A 12,378-nucleotide genomic window follows, 5' to 3' on the forward strand; every position below is an offset into this window, starting at 1 on the left:
ACGAACACCAGAGACAGGGACAAACCACAAATTATCCTGGTATGAGCTTCACCAGTGCTACCAAATATAAAGAGAAGCAGGAAGAATTTATTTTAATTGCATATAACATGCAGCAACTAATCAGCTTAACGAGTGATGAACTGCGGAGTTTGCGCTGTACATCATTCGGACAAAAGAGGACGCTGGTGTGGCTGTCACTAACGCCATTTGCACATTCTTCCATGCTGACTGGAATCGGTCTTCTTGTGTAAGTGAATTCACTTTACCAGCCAAGAACCGCACTGTCAGAAATCCTCGGCAGGCAAGCGGTGATTGTTATGTTTGCTGGGAAGAGCGCATGTTCTCTGGCGTTATTACATACTAAGAAATTTGTCTTTGCAAAATCATTTTCGTGCCGAACGTCTTCCCACAACTGAGTCTTCCATTGGATTTCATTGTCTCAGAGTGACATGGATGAGGACCCAAAATATTGATCCTTCGAACTGGGGTTGGAGACTTAAGACAGTCAACTGAACTCATATTGTCTGATTTGAATGCTATATATGACAATTCATTGAAAGTGGAGCACCGTTATGAACATCTAGAAGTATGTGAATTATGCCAATGCCAACTTACATTCTGTGAAAATCCTTATAAACAACTTTCAGAGGATTAAACTGAGTCAGTAACAGAGTCACAGTTAGTGTTTTTTTTTTTACTGTTACATTTAGTATTAATTAAAAAAACGATTAAGATTTTAATTTAGTAAGATGTTTCACTGAATCCAATGTACTCTTTGAAATACTTTATTTTAAACCATGTCACAAATGGTTTTTTGAGAAATTAGAGTTTTTGCATTCTTTGTCCCTAACACTGCTTTTCAGGGGAAATAATATAGAAGATGTTGGTACCGATGTCTTCATGATTTGTTGGCCGGTATATTTGTTGGCCGGTATATTTGTTGGCCGGTATATTTGTTGGCCGGTATATTTGTTGGCCGGTATATTTGATTTGAGAGTCTGGGTAGTCGAATAGAAATTTTTTTTGGCAATGAATTCCTTGATTCTTTAAACCCGTGTTAGATACTAAAGTTATTGATCTACTACCGATTATAAGGGAACTTCAGCAGGGTTCCTGATTTTTCAAGATTAGCAGCAGCCAGCTTGAAAGTGACTCAGTTTTAATCCCCTTCCGATTTTCATGGACATTTATTTTTCTTCGCTCAGTCCGTCCAGTATAGTGAACGAAGAACTTGTTAGAATTTTTAGAACTGTCAGAATTTTTTGTTGGGTCTCATGAATTGACCATAATATAAAATTAGGTATTGACCTCAAAACTTTAAGGGTGATGGACTGATTACATCGTCTTCAAGTATCTTCTGCTTCTATCAACTTTTCTGTACTTGACTGAAGAAGCCTACTGTGTAGGCGAAACGTTTCATAATAAAGATACCTAACTGTTGCATATGTGTCTTACCTAACAACCTGTCGGTATTTTATACCATTTTAATGTTCAATCTGTCAGACACTGCAACACAAGGGTATCTTGGTATAGACCTGCAATCAACTTCGACAACTTCCACTAGTGAGAGGGGCTGGATTTGAGAGGGACCTGACCTTTCACCATCTGAGTTCTTACCTCTCCTAGTGGCCTACGTCTCACCTCTTGGCGCTATAAAAGCTCCATCCTGTCACTTCTTCTCCATATTGTTTCATACTATGGAACAATGCTCTTCTCCAGACTGAGGGACTGACCACCTCAAAACTTTAAGGGTGATGGACTGATTACATCGTCTTCAAGTATCTTCTGCTTCTATCAACTTTTCTGTACTTGACTGAAGAAGCCTACTGTGTAGGCGAAACGTTTCATAATAAAGACACCTAACTGTTGCATATGTGTCTTACCTAACAACCTGTCGGTATTTTATACCATTTTAATGTTCAATCTGTCAGACACTGCAACACAAGGGTATCTTGGTACAGACCTGCAATCAACTTCGACAACTTCCACTAGTGAGAGGGGCTGGATTTGAGAGGGACCTGACCTTTCAACATCTGAGTTCTTACCTCTCCTAGTGGCCTACGTCTCACCTCTTGGCGCTATAAAAGCTCCATCCTGTCACTTCTTCTCCATATTGTTTCATACTATGGAACAATGCTCTTCTCCAGACTGAGGGACTGACCACCTCAAAACTTTAAGGGTGATGGACTGATTACATCGTCTTCAAGTATCTCCTGCTTCTATCAACTTTTCTGTACTTGACTGAAGAAGCCTACTGTGTAGGCGAAACGTTTCATAATAAAGATACCTAACTGTTGCATATGTGTCTTACCTAACATGGGTCTACATGATGGGCCTACATGATGGGTCTACATGATGGGCCTACATGATGGGCCTACATGATGGGTCTACATGATGGGCCTACATGATGGGTCTACATGATGGGCCTACATGATGGGTCTACATGATGGGCCTACATGATGGGCCTACATGATGGGCCTACATGATGGGCCTACATGATTGGCCTACATGATGGGCCTACATGATGGGCCTACATGATGGGCCTACATGATGGGCCTACATGATGGGCCTACATGATGGGCCTACATGATGGGCCTACATGATGGGCCTACATGATGGGCCTACATGATGGGCCTACATGATGGGCCTACATGATGGGTCTACATGATGGGCCTACATGATGGGCCTACATGATGGGCCTACATGATGGGTCTACATGATGGGCCTACATGATGGGCCTACATGATGGGCCTACATGATGGGCCTACATGATAGGCCTACATGATGGGCCTACATGATGGGTCTACATGATGGGCCTACATGATGGGCCTACATAATGGGCCTACATGATGGGCCTACATGATGGTCCTGGCACTGAAAGCAGACTGGACCACTTTTTACACAAACTTTCAATTAATATTTAACTTTATCTAGGAAATAAATAGCTGTTTGCTCTATGATATAAGACTACGTACTATCTATATGAAAATATTAAAAGTTCGTCACACACTTAAAAATATAATCATCAGTAAATTTTGTTCAAAATTTCTATATAAATTAGTTAACATGTTAATTGTTATGATGATTGAAAGTCTTGTTTATCACTGTAAACAACGAATTAAATCACAGCAATAATTCATTAACATAATTCAAGTATCACATTGTGTCTTCGTTAATAACTATAAACATTTGAGAGTTTTGGATGATTAAAATTTAAAATTAGACATTTATTTATAAAGTTTTAATGAAAGTTTTATATATATTATTAAAGTGTGTGACATATGGGAATGAAAATATATAAACCTATTATCAGGGGCAAAAAATAATTCAGGTTTGTTATTCTGACTGAACAATTATGACGAGAACAATTAATTACAGTTTTTAAAGTAATACTTATATTTTGTGCTATAAAGCGGGAGAAACCTTAGTAGTTCACTAATTAAAAAAAAAACTTATTTATTTGCTTCAAGACTCCTAAGAGTCTACTTTACAACTGTCATCAACATTAAAGGCTCCGTTTTTGAAGATATAAAGTTGCTACATTGAATAATGACAACGAATAAGTTGATAAAATTCGTTTAATAGCACAAAAACAGCAACTTCACTACTGAATCGTTGTTAATTAAGAGTCGGTTAGATTATGCCAGTCTTGCACTGAGTGGATAAAGGCCTTGGAAAATACATTCATATTACAGGTGACGTACTCAACAATTTCATGAGGCTACTGCTGAACTATTTCAGTTTACGTAACACTAAATAGGGATCACTACTATGTGGTTACAATAATATAAAATACTGTTCGTTGTGCTAGTACACCAAACAAGGAGTAGAATGAAATTAGTTCAGTCATCCACACAACCGTATGTTCTCGGATGACGGGTACAACATCTGGAGTTTATCTGGAGTTTACCTGGAGAAAGTTCCGGGGGTCAACGCCCCCGCGGCCCGGTCTGTGACCAGGCCTCCTGGTGGATCAGAGCGTGATCAACCAGGCTGTTACTGCTGGCTGCACGCAAACCAACGTACGAGCCACAGCCCGGCTGGTCAGGAACCGACTTTAAGTGCTTGTCCAGTGCCAGCTTGAAGACTGCCAGGGGTCTGTTGGTAATCCCCCTTATGTATGCTGGGAGGCAGTTGAACAGTCTCGGGCCCCTGACACTTATTGTATGGTCTCTTAACGTGCTAGTGACACCCCTGCTTCTCATTGGGGGGATGTTGCATCGTCTGCCAAGTCTTTTGCTTTCGTAGTGAGTGATTTTCGTATGCAAGTTCGGTACTAGTCCCTCTAGGATTTTTCAGGTGTATATAATCATGTATCTCTCCCACCTGCGTTCCAGGGAATACAGGTTTAGGAACCTAAAGCGCTCCCAGTAATTGAGGTGTTTTATCTCCGTTATGCGCGCCGTGAAGGTTCTCTGTACATTTTCTAGGTCAGCAATTTCACCTGCCTTGAAAGGTGCTGTTAATGTGCAGCAATATTCCAGCCTAGATAGAACGAGTGACCAGAAGAGCGTCATCATGGGCTTGGCCTCCATCTAGCTTGGCTGGATGCGTCATTCTTTAGAATTGTGTGGTCCCGAGGATTAGAGGGTCATCTGTTTTCGCTCGCCATGAGGCGGGCCAAAGCAGCATGGGTGTGACTCCTTGGCTAGTCGCAGTGTTGTTATATATATATATATATATATATATATATATATATATATATATATATATATATATATATATATATATATATATATATAAACACTGATCTCTGGCTGAAGGAGACTCGAACCTACGAACCTTAGGACAAGGTACGCAGTGCTTTACCAATCTACCCACACTGGACCAATACCTTGGCGTGTAGCATGCGCTACACGTTTGATCCAAGGCAGCCAGCTTTCAGGGAGAAGGCTTACAGCTTTTCATCTCATCCCCTGCATGCATCAGCCTTACTAGAGATTTGAACAATGCAAGGAATTCGCGAGAGCATGCGAAATATACACAAACACTGATCTTTGGCTGAAGGAGACTCGAACCTACGAACCTTAGGACAAGGTACGCAGTGCTTTACCAATCTACCCACACTGGACCAATACCTTGGCGTGTAGCATGCGCTACACGTTTGATCCAAGGCAGCCAGCTTTCAGGGAGAAGGCTTACAGCTATTCATCTCATCCCCTGCATGCATCAGCCTTACTAGAGATTTGAACAATGCAAGGAATTCGCGAGAGCATGCGAAATATACACAAACACTGATCTCTGGCTGAAGGAGACTCGAACCTATGAACCTTAGGATAAGGTACGCAGTGCTTTACCAATCTACCCTGTCAGCATAGTTGCTGATCCCCTACATGTATATGTATATGTTATCTGAGTATCATAGTACCATCCATATGTTTTACATACACGACCCTTTGCTAGGCTCAGTGACTAGTTTGTGTGACGTCACGTGATGCCACATGAGTGATGGCTGATGCGCTGCATCGGCCTCAGTTCCCGTAGACCTACCAGGCAACAGGACAGGCAGTTTGGGCTCTCCCCTTTCACACTCTGCAATATAAGTGTTACCATCCAACAAGTATGTTCAACTCCAACCATCACATCTCCTTGAACCCTCACAACAAATGGTGCCAGCGGTGTGGGCGTATAATTGTGAATTACGCGATGTACTGGAGATTTCTTTCTACCAGCCGGGACATTTTGTGTCGCCAGCAGGCCTGCCTGACAGCAGCTACCCGAGCAAGCATCCACCAGCCTGTTTGCTTCCTGCTTACCGGTCAGTCCTTGTGTCTTCTATGCTTATTTGCATTACTTCCGAGGGGTTGACCCGGGTTTGCAAATTAGGCCAAGCCACCAAGTCAGTCTGTGGGGGGCAGTCAAGCCCTACACCATCCAGCCTGTCTTAAGTGCCAGCCTTACCTGCTAAGCCAGCTTTCCACCCCTGCTGTGCTCATCGTTACAAGTTCTCCAGCCAGTCTATGTGAAGGGTTAAGCCAGCAAGCCAGTCAACTAACCCAGGTGCCTAACCCAGTACTCAAGCAAGCCACGTGGGTACAGCCTTCACCATCGCTTTGTGCTTCCAGTTCAAGCTGTTCTGAGTGTTTTACCATCCCTGTGGTGTCGTGGTATTTTGTGGGTTTTTAAGCCAGCCTGGCTTAGAATATTTTCGTGCCTAGTGTGGGTGTCCCCAGAGTGGCTTACGCCGCTTATCCCATCCCGGGAGGCCCAGTCACCACAGCGGTGTTCCACCGCGCTGCCTCACTCACCCACACCCACCTAACCACTGATCTTCTATATTTTTTGTACCCTTATAACGGGTCCTAGCACTTTATTTTACGGACCACATAGGGGGTCAAGACGCAAGATTGTTCCTTCGACCCTGTGCGCCTATGTAAAAGCCTCCTGTGTGAGTCTATCGTCGATTTAAGTGCAAATTCAACGTGTTTGAGAGTAGTGGAGTGCCGCACCAGCTACAACCAACCTTCCTCCACCTCCCATCACTAGTCTCATTCTCCACCAACGTCGCTACAGTGATATTATTTTTATAGACATTTGCGAGTGTTGAGACTTTTTTTGTTCAGTGATTTCTTAGTGACATTCAGCGACTCTTGATTAGACTGTGTTCATTATATCCTTGTTGCAAATTTTTTTTTTTCTTCTTCAGTGTTTAAATTTTTGTGCTTTATTTTTTGTCTGTTGTGTTGTGTTCCTTTTTTTTTTATATATACGTGAAGTAAGTACTTTAACATTTTTCCCTGTTGTGTGCACTTTATAAGCAGTATAAACTTGTGTTTACACTTCATAAATTATCTTTTGTTCACAGTACTGTGTTCCTTGCCCAATAATTTATGCAGTGAAGTAATTCAGTAACTTGTTATCTTATATTCTGCATCACAACTCAGTGTTGTCTCAGTTATTTATTTTTTTCCCAGCATTTGTGTCCTTGCTGATTTTTTTTATTAATTCATTTGCCATTTTTTTCTGTGTGTTGAACATTCTTGTGTTAATTATTTTCATTTAGGCAGTGTCTAATTTGTCTTATCTCCACAGACAATAGTGCCATTATTTTGTTTGAAGCAAGACATTTTCCATTTTTGTCACCCCAAGCCTCACTGCAAGAAAATTCTCATAGTACTGTACATATATTGATGTGTTGTGTTCCTGCCTTATTGTGAGTATTAACCTTTCTTTGTTCTGCATTTTTGCCTTTATTATTTTTCAAATTTCATTAAACAAATTCACTCTTAGTGCAATTTTCAATTTCTTTTTTTAAAGTAAAGCATTCTTTTGCTTGTTCAGTGTTTGCCTAAGCTGCAATTAAGAGTTAATTAAAGTATTCAATCAGTTGATTCCATGATAATTTTTTTTGTTTCTATTAACTGCATTTTATTGTGTGTGCATTTTTTTTATTATTGCAGTATTTACTCATTCTGCAACGACTCTTTTGTAATATTGTGCTGCCATTAAATTTTTTCTTTCAGAATTTTTTTTATGTTGTGTTGTGTTGTGCAGTACTTTTTGATTAGTAATTGTTATTTGCAATATTGCTACAGTTTATTTCAGTGCAATATTTTGTGATTTCAGTTTTATATTTCTTGCTTGTGTGCATAATATTTTATTCTTTGTGTGTCATTTAATTTTTTTTAGTGAATTGCTTTCCCAGTCTATTTTAATTTTGCACAAGATTTATTGATTCCATTTTATCATTTTTATTTGATTTTCATTTATTGTTGAATTTCTTTATTGAACTGAGAGTAAAGACAACTCACTGTGCCATTAATTCAATTTAAAGTAAATTTGAGTAAATTTAATTTGAGTAAAGTACAATTTTTCTTGATTTTCAAAGTGTTGCTTATCCAGTTCAGTAATTTTTTTTATGTGAGTTTTCCTTGCTTACAGTGTGATTTGTCAATTTTTCTTTACTTATGCAGAATAGTTAAGCATTTTCTCCCATTTCAGCTTGTGATAAGATTGTGAACAATAAAGACAAACCTTGTGGAACCTAGTGTACCAGTGTGCGTATTCCTAGACTATGGAAGACGTGGACATCAAAGGACACTTCAGTTTCTATCAAGTCACCGATATCTGTCAAGGGTGTAAAAAACACCATAGCTCACACTACAAGAGCAAGGTGGGTTATGAATTTCTTGTAGTCAGCAGTGAGGTGCGGACTTTTGAGTCCACACAAGTACGTATGTCAGCCATCAGTGAATGAAATATGCTGACATAACACCCCCTAGGGGTAATTTATTATTAACATAATATAATCTTTTACAGCCCATTAAGAAGTGGATATGACAGCTTCTCAAGACCTCATCTGCAAGGGTGGCTGTGTGGACGATGAGCTGTCTTATCAGCTAAGTACTCCCTATATTTAATCTAACCTTAGCTGGTAAACCATTTCTCAACGTGATTTGTACTTATAATTCGTAATGCATTACGTGAACACCCATTACGTTAACATCCATTATGATACCATCCATCAGTTCTAAGTTACATATGTCTTTACTATTGTATAGAATCAGCCCAGAGCTACCTGCCTGTTCAGCCTATAGCATAGTATTGCATGTCAAGACGACATACATAACATGACCGAGCTGTCAGCATAGTTGCTGATCCCCTGTATATGTATATGTTATCTGAGTATCATAGTACCATCCATATGTTTTACATACACGACCCCTTTGCTAGGCTCAGTGACTAGTTTGTATGACGTCACGTGATGCTGATGTGAGCGCTACGCTCCCAGCCCTAGGCCTCAGTTCCCGTTAGACCTACTAAGCAGCAACAGGCAGGCTGGGCCTCCCCCTTCACACTCTGCCAATATATGTGTTACCATCCAACAAGTGCATTTAACTCCAACCATCAAATCTCCACGAGCCCCTTTTCAACAATGACACCAAAATAGGCCGTCCAATTCATTCTAATGAGGACACTAGAGCACTCCAGGATGATTTGAATAGACTGATGCAATGGTCGGAGAAGTGGCAGATGCAGTTTAATATTGACAAATGCAAAGTTCTAAATGTTGGACAGGAAAATAACCATGCCACATATAAACTAAATAATGAAGGTCTTAATACTAGTGATTGCGAAAGGGATTTAGGAGTTCTGGTTAGCAGTAATCTAAAACCAAGATAACAGTACTTAAATGTTAGCAATAAAGCTAAGAGAATCCTTGGCTTCATATCTAATAGTATAAATAATAGAAGTCCTTAGGTTGTTATTCAACTCTATATATCTTTGGTTAGGCCTCATTTAGACTATGCTGCTCAGTTCTGGTCATCGTATTACAGAATTGATATAAATACACTGGAAAACGTACAGAGGAGGATGACAAAGTTGATCCCATGTATCAGAAATCTTCCCTATGAGGATAGACTTAGGGCCCTGAATCTGCACTCTCTCGAAAGGCATAGAATGATGGGGGATATGATCTAGGTGTATAAATGGAAAACAGGAATAAATAAAGGGGGATGGCAATAATGTGCTGAAAATTTCCAGCCAAGACAGGACTCGTAGCAATGGTTTCAAGTTTGAAAAATTCAGATTCAGGAAGGATATAGGAAAACACTGGCTTGGTAATAGAGTTGTGGATAAGTGGAACAAACTCACGAGTACAGTTATAGAGGCTAAAAGTTGTGTAGTTTTAAAAATAGGTTAGATAAATACATGAGTGTGTGTGGGTGGGTGTGAGTTGGACCTGACTAGCTTGTGCTACTAAGTCTGATGCCGTGCTCCTTCCTTAAGTGGAAGTGACCTGACTAGATGGGTCATTGGGCTAAGCCGGAGGGTAACATGGACCTGCTTCGCATGAGTCAGTAGGCCTGCTGCAGTGTTCTTTCTTTCTTATGTTCTTATTAGGTAATGTTTGTCAGGAAACAGGACAAGTGTTTCCTGACGCGAGTCTTAGTCAGATGATGACCTGCCGTTGGAGCTTTTGGTCATCTGACCGAAACCTTATGGTCATATTTATAACCAATTTTTATATATTTCAGAGATGACGCAGCTGCTTTATCCTGTTTAACAGTGTATGAAATGGCGATAAAGGATGATCAAAGCATATGGAGAATGCTTATTCTGACTGGCTTCAGACTTTCAGCAGTGCTGTGTTTTCGTGAGAGGAAGACTTGTGTTGTATGCAAAGTCATGGAGAAGATCATCAGGAGGAGAGTGGTGGAGCACCTAGAAAGACACAAGCTTATAAACGAAAACCAGCATGGTTTCAGAGAAGGAAAATCCTGTGTCACAAACCTATTGGAGTTTTATGACAAGGTACCAGAAGTAAGACTGCATTTTTTTGGACTGCAGTTCCTCACAAGAGGTTAATGCAAAAGCTAGACGATCAGGCACATATAACAGGAAAGGCTCTGCAATGGTTCAGAGAATATCTGACATTGGGGCAACAACGAATCATGGTACGTGACGAGGTGTCAGAGTGGGCGCCTGTGGCGAGCGGGGTTCCACAGGGGTTAGTCCTATGACCTGTGCTGTTTTTGGTATATATGAATTACATAACGGAAGTGATAGACTCAGAAGTGTCCCTGTTTGCAGATGATATAAAGGTAATGAGAAGAATTAAATCGGTCGAGGATCAGGCAGGACTACGAAGAGACCTGGACAGACTACAAGCCTGGTCCAGCAACTGGCTCCTTAAATTTAACCCTGCCAAATGCAAAGTCATGAAGATCAGGGAAGGGCAAAGAAGACCGCAGACTGTGGAGAAATTTTCTCCAGGAGGGGGGTATCAGCCCCCTTCAGCCCCTTCAGCCCCTTTCAGCCCTGAGGGGCCCAGCCCTCTCAGAAGGGGCAAGCACCTTGTTTACTGTTACAGCGAGTAATTGATCCCAGATGCAGTACCAGTATGCAACGTGGCTCGACGCTCCTTGCGGTCCTGTGTTGCAAAGTGTAGCTTAATAAAAGACAGTTCATCTCTTTCCTTAGCAGGACAATTAAGGAAAATCCTGCTCCCACTTTATTACCATGGTCAAGTTTCCTTGATGGGAACTTTGTCAACTGTTTTGGTTAAAATTATTGGCCCAGTGTAATCTACACCTGTCACCTCAAATGGAGTGACATGACAAACTTTTTCAGAGGGATATGGAGGTGGACCTGGATACTGACATACTCGCATATCGTAGTGACAACAAGTAATATAGTCCCTTATTTGTTTTTTCACACTTTGTCGACCTTGAGGTATCCAGTAGGATTGTCGTATATGACAAAGTGTGTCAGCTACCCCACCATGTAACACGTTACTGTTGGCGTTTTGCACAATCAGTTTTGTTTGCCAATGATTCTTGGGGATCAATATTGGATATATGGCTTCTTTAGGTAGTGAAGAATTATGAATTCTTCCTCGACATCTTATAATCTGTTTTCTGCTTATCCCATAGAAATGACACCATTTGAAACATTACATACATATATGCATGCAGAGAGAGCTTGGTGCATATACTCACTGTGTATAAGTCACACACACACACACACACACACACACACACACACACACACACACACACACACACACACACACACACAAAGTTCTAAAGAATTAATCATAACAGGTTTCTTTGGGGATTTATCTTGTGTTTCTAGAAATTTATATTCTGTAGAGAAAACATCTGTATTAGTTTCACCCAGTATTTAATGGGTTCAAGACATTCATAATCAGGTTTTATTCCTTTAATGAATTTATGGACAAGAGCTGTAACTCTTAAGAGTTTACCCAAACATGAGTATTTAGATCAATCAATGACTATTTCTGTCGTGTCTGCAGTATTTACACAACTTATTTCTGCTGTGTTCAAGCAGACTGTTTCTTCTGGCATAATGTGAGCTTTTTGCTGAGGCCAGTTATTTTCACTAGAGAGCCAGTTCGGTCCGTGGAGCCATAATTCATTATTCACAAATTTCTTGAGTGGGACACCACGTGACAACATGTCAGCTGGATTCTCTTGGGTAGAGACGTGGAGAAAGAGATAATCTCTCTGCATCTCTTTTATTTCTGCTACTCTGTTCTGTACATAGACCAACTTACTCTTATTATTTCTTAACCACTGGAGAACTGCTTCATTATCACTCCAGATCACGGTTTTTTTCAATAGTGAGATGATCAAGTACTTTGTTGAGATAGACAGCTAATTTTGTACCTACATAGAGTGCTGTCAGTTCCAATTGTGGTACTGTTCTGACCTTCAAGGGTGCTACCCTGGCCTTTGAAGTAATTAGTGTACTTCCTTTAGCATTACTCATGTAAGCTACAGCGCCATAACCTCTGGTTGACGCACCACAGAACACATGTAATGTGTACTTGTTTCCCTCTTGACCTATTTGTCTGGGAAATTTAATTTGATGAAGTTGTTTAAACTCCCTGGATATTTCATCCCATGCTTG

The sequence above is a fragment of the Cherax quadricarinatus genome, unplaced genomic scaffold (assembly GCF_038502225.1).
Source record: "Cherax quadricarinatus isolate ZL_2023a unplaced genomic scaffold, ASM3850222v1 Contig762, whole genome shotgun sequence".
In the NCBI taxonomy this organism is placed as follows: Eukaryota; Metazoa; Arthropoda; class Malacostraca; order Decapoda; family Parastacidae; genus Cherax; species Cherax quadricarinatus.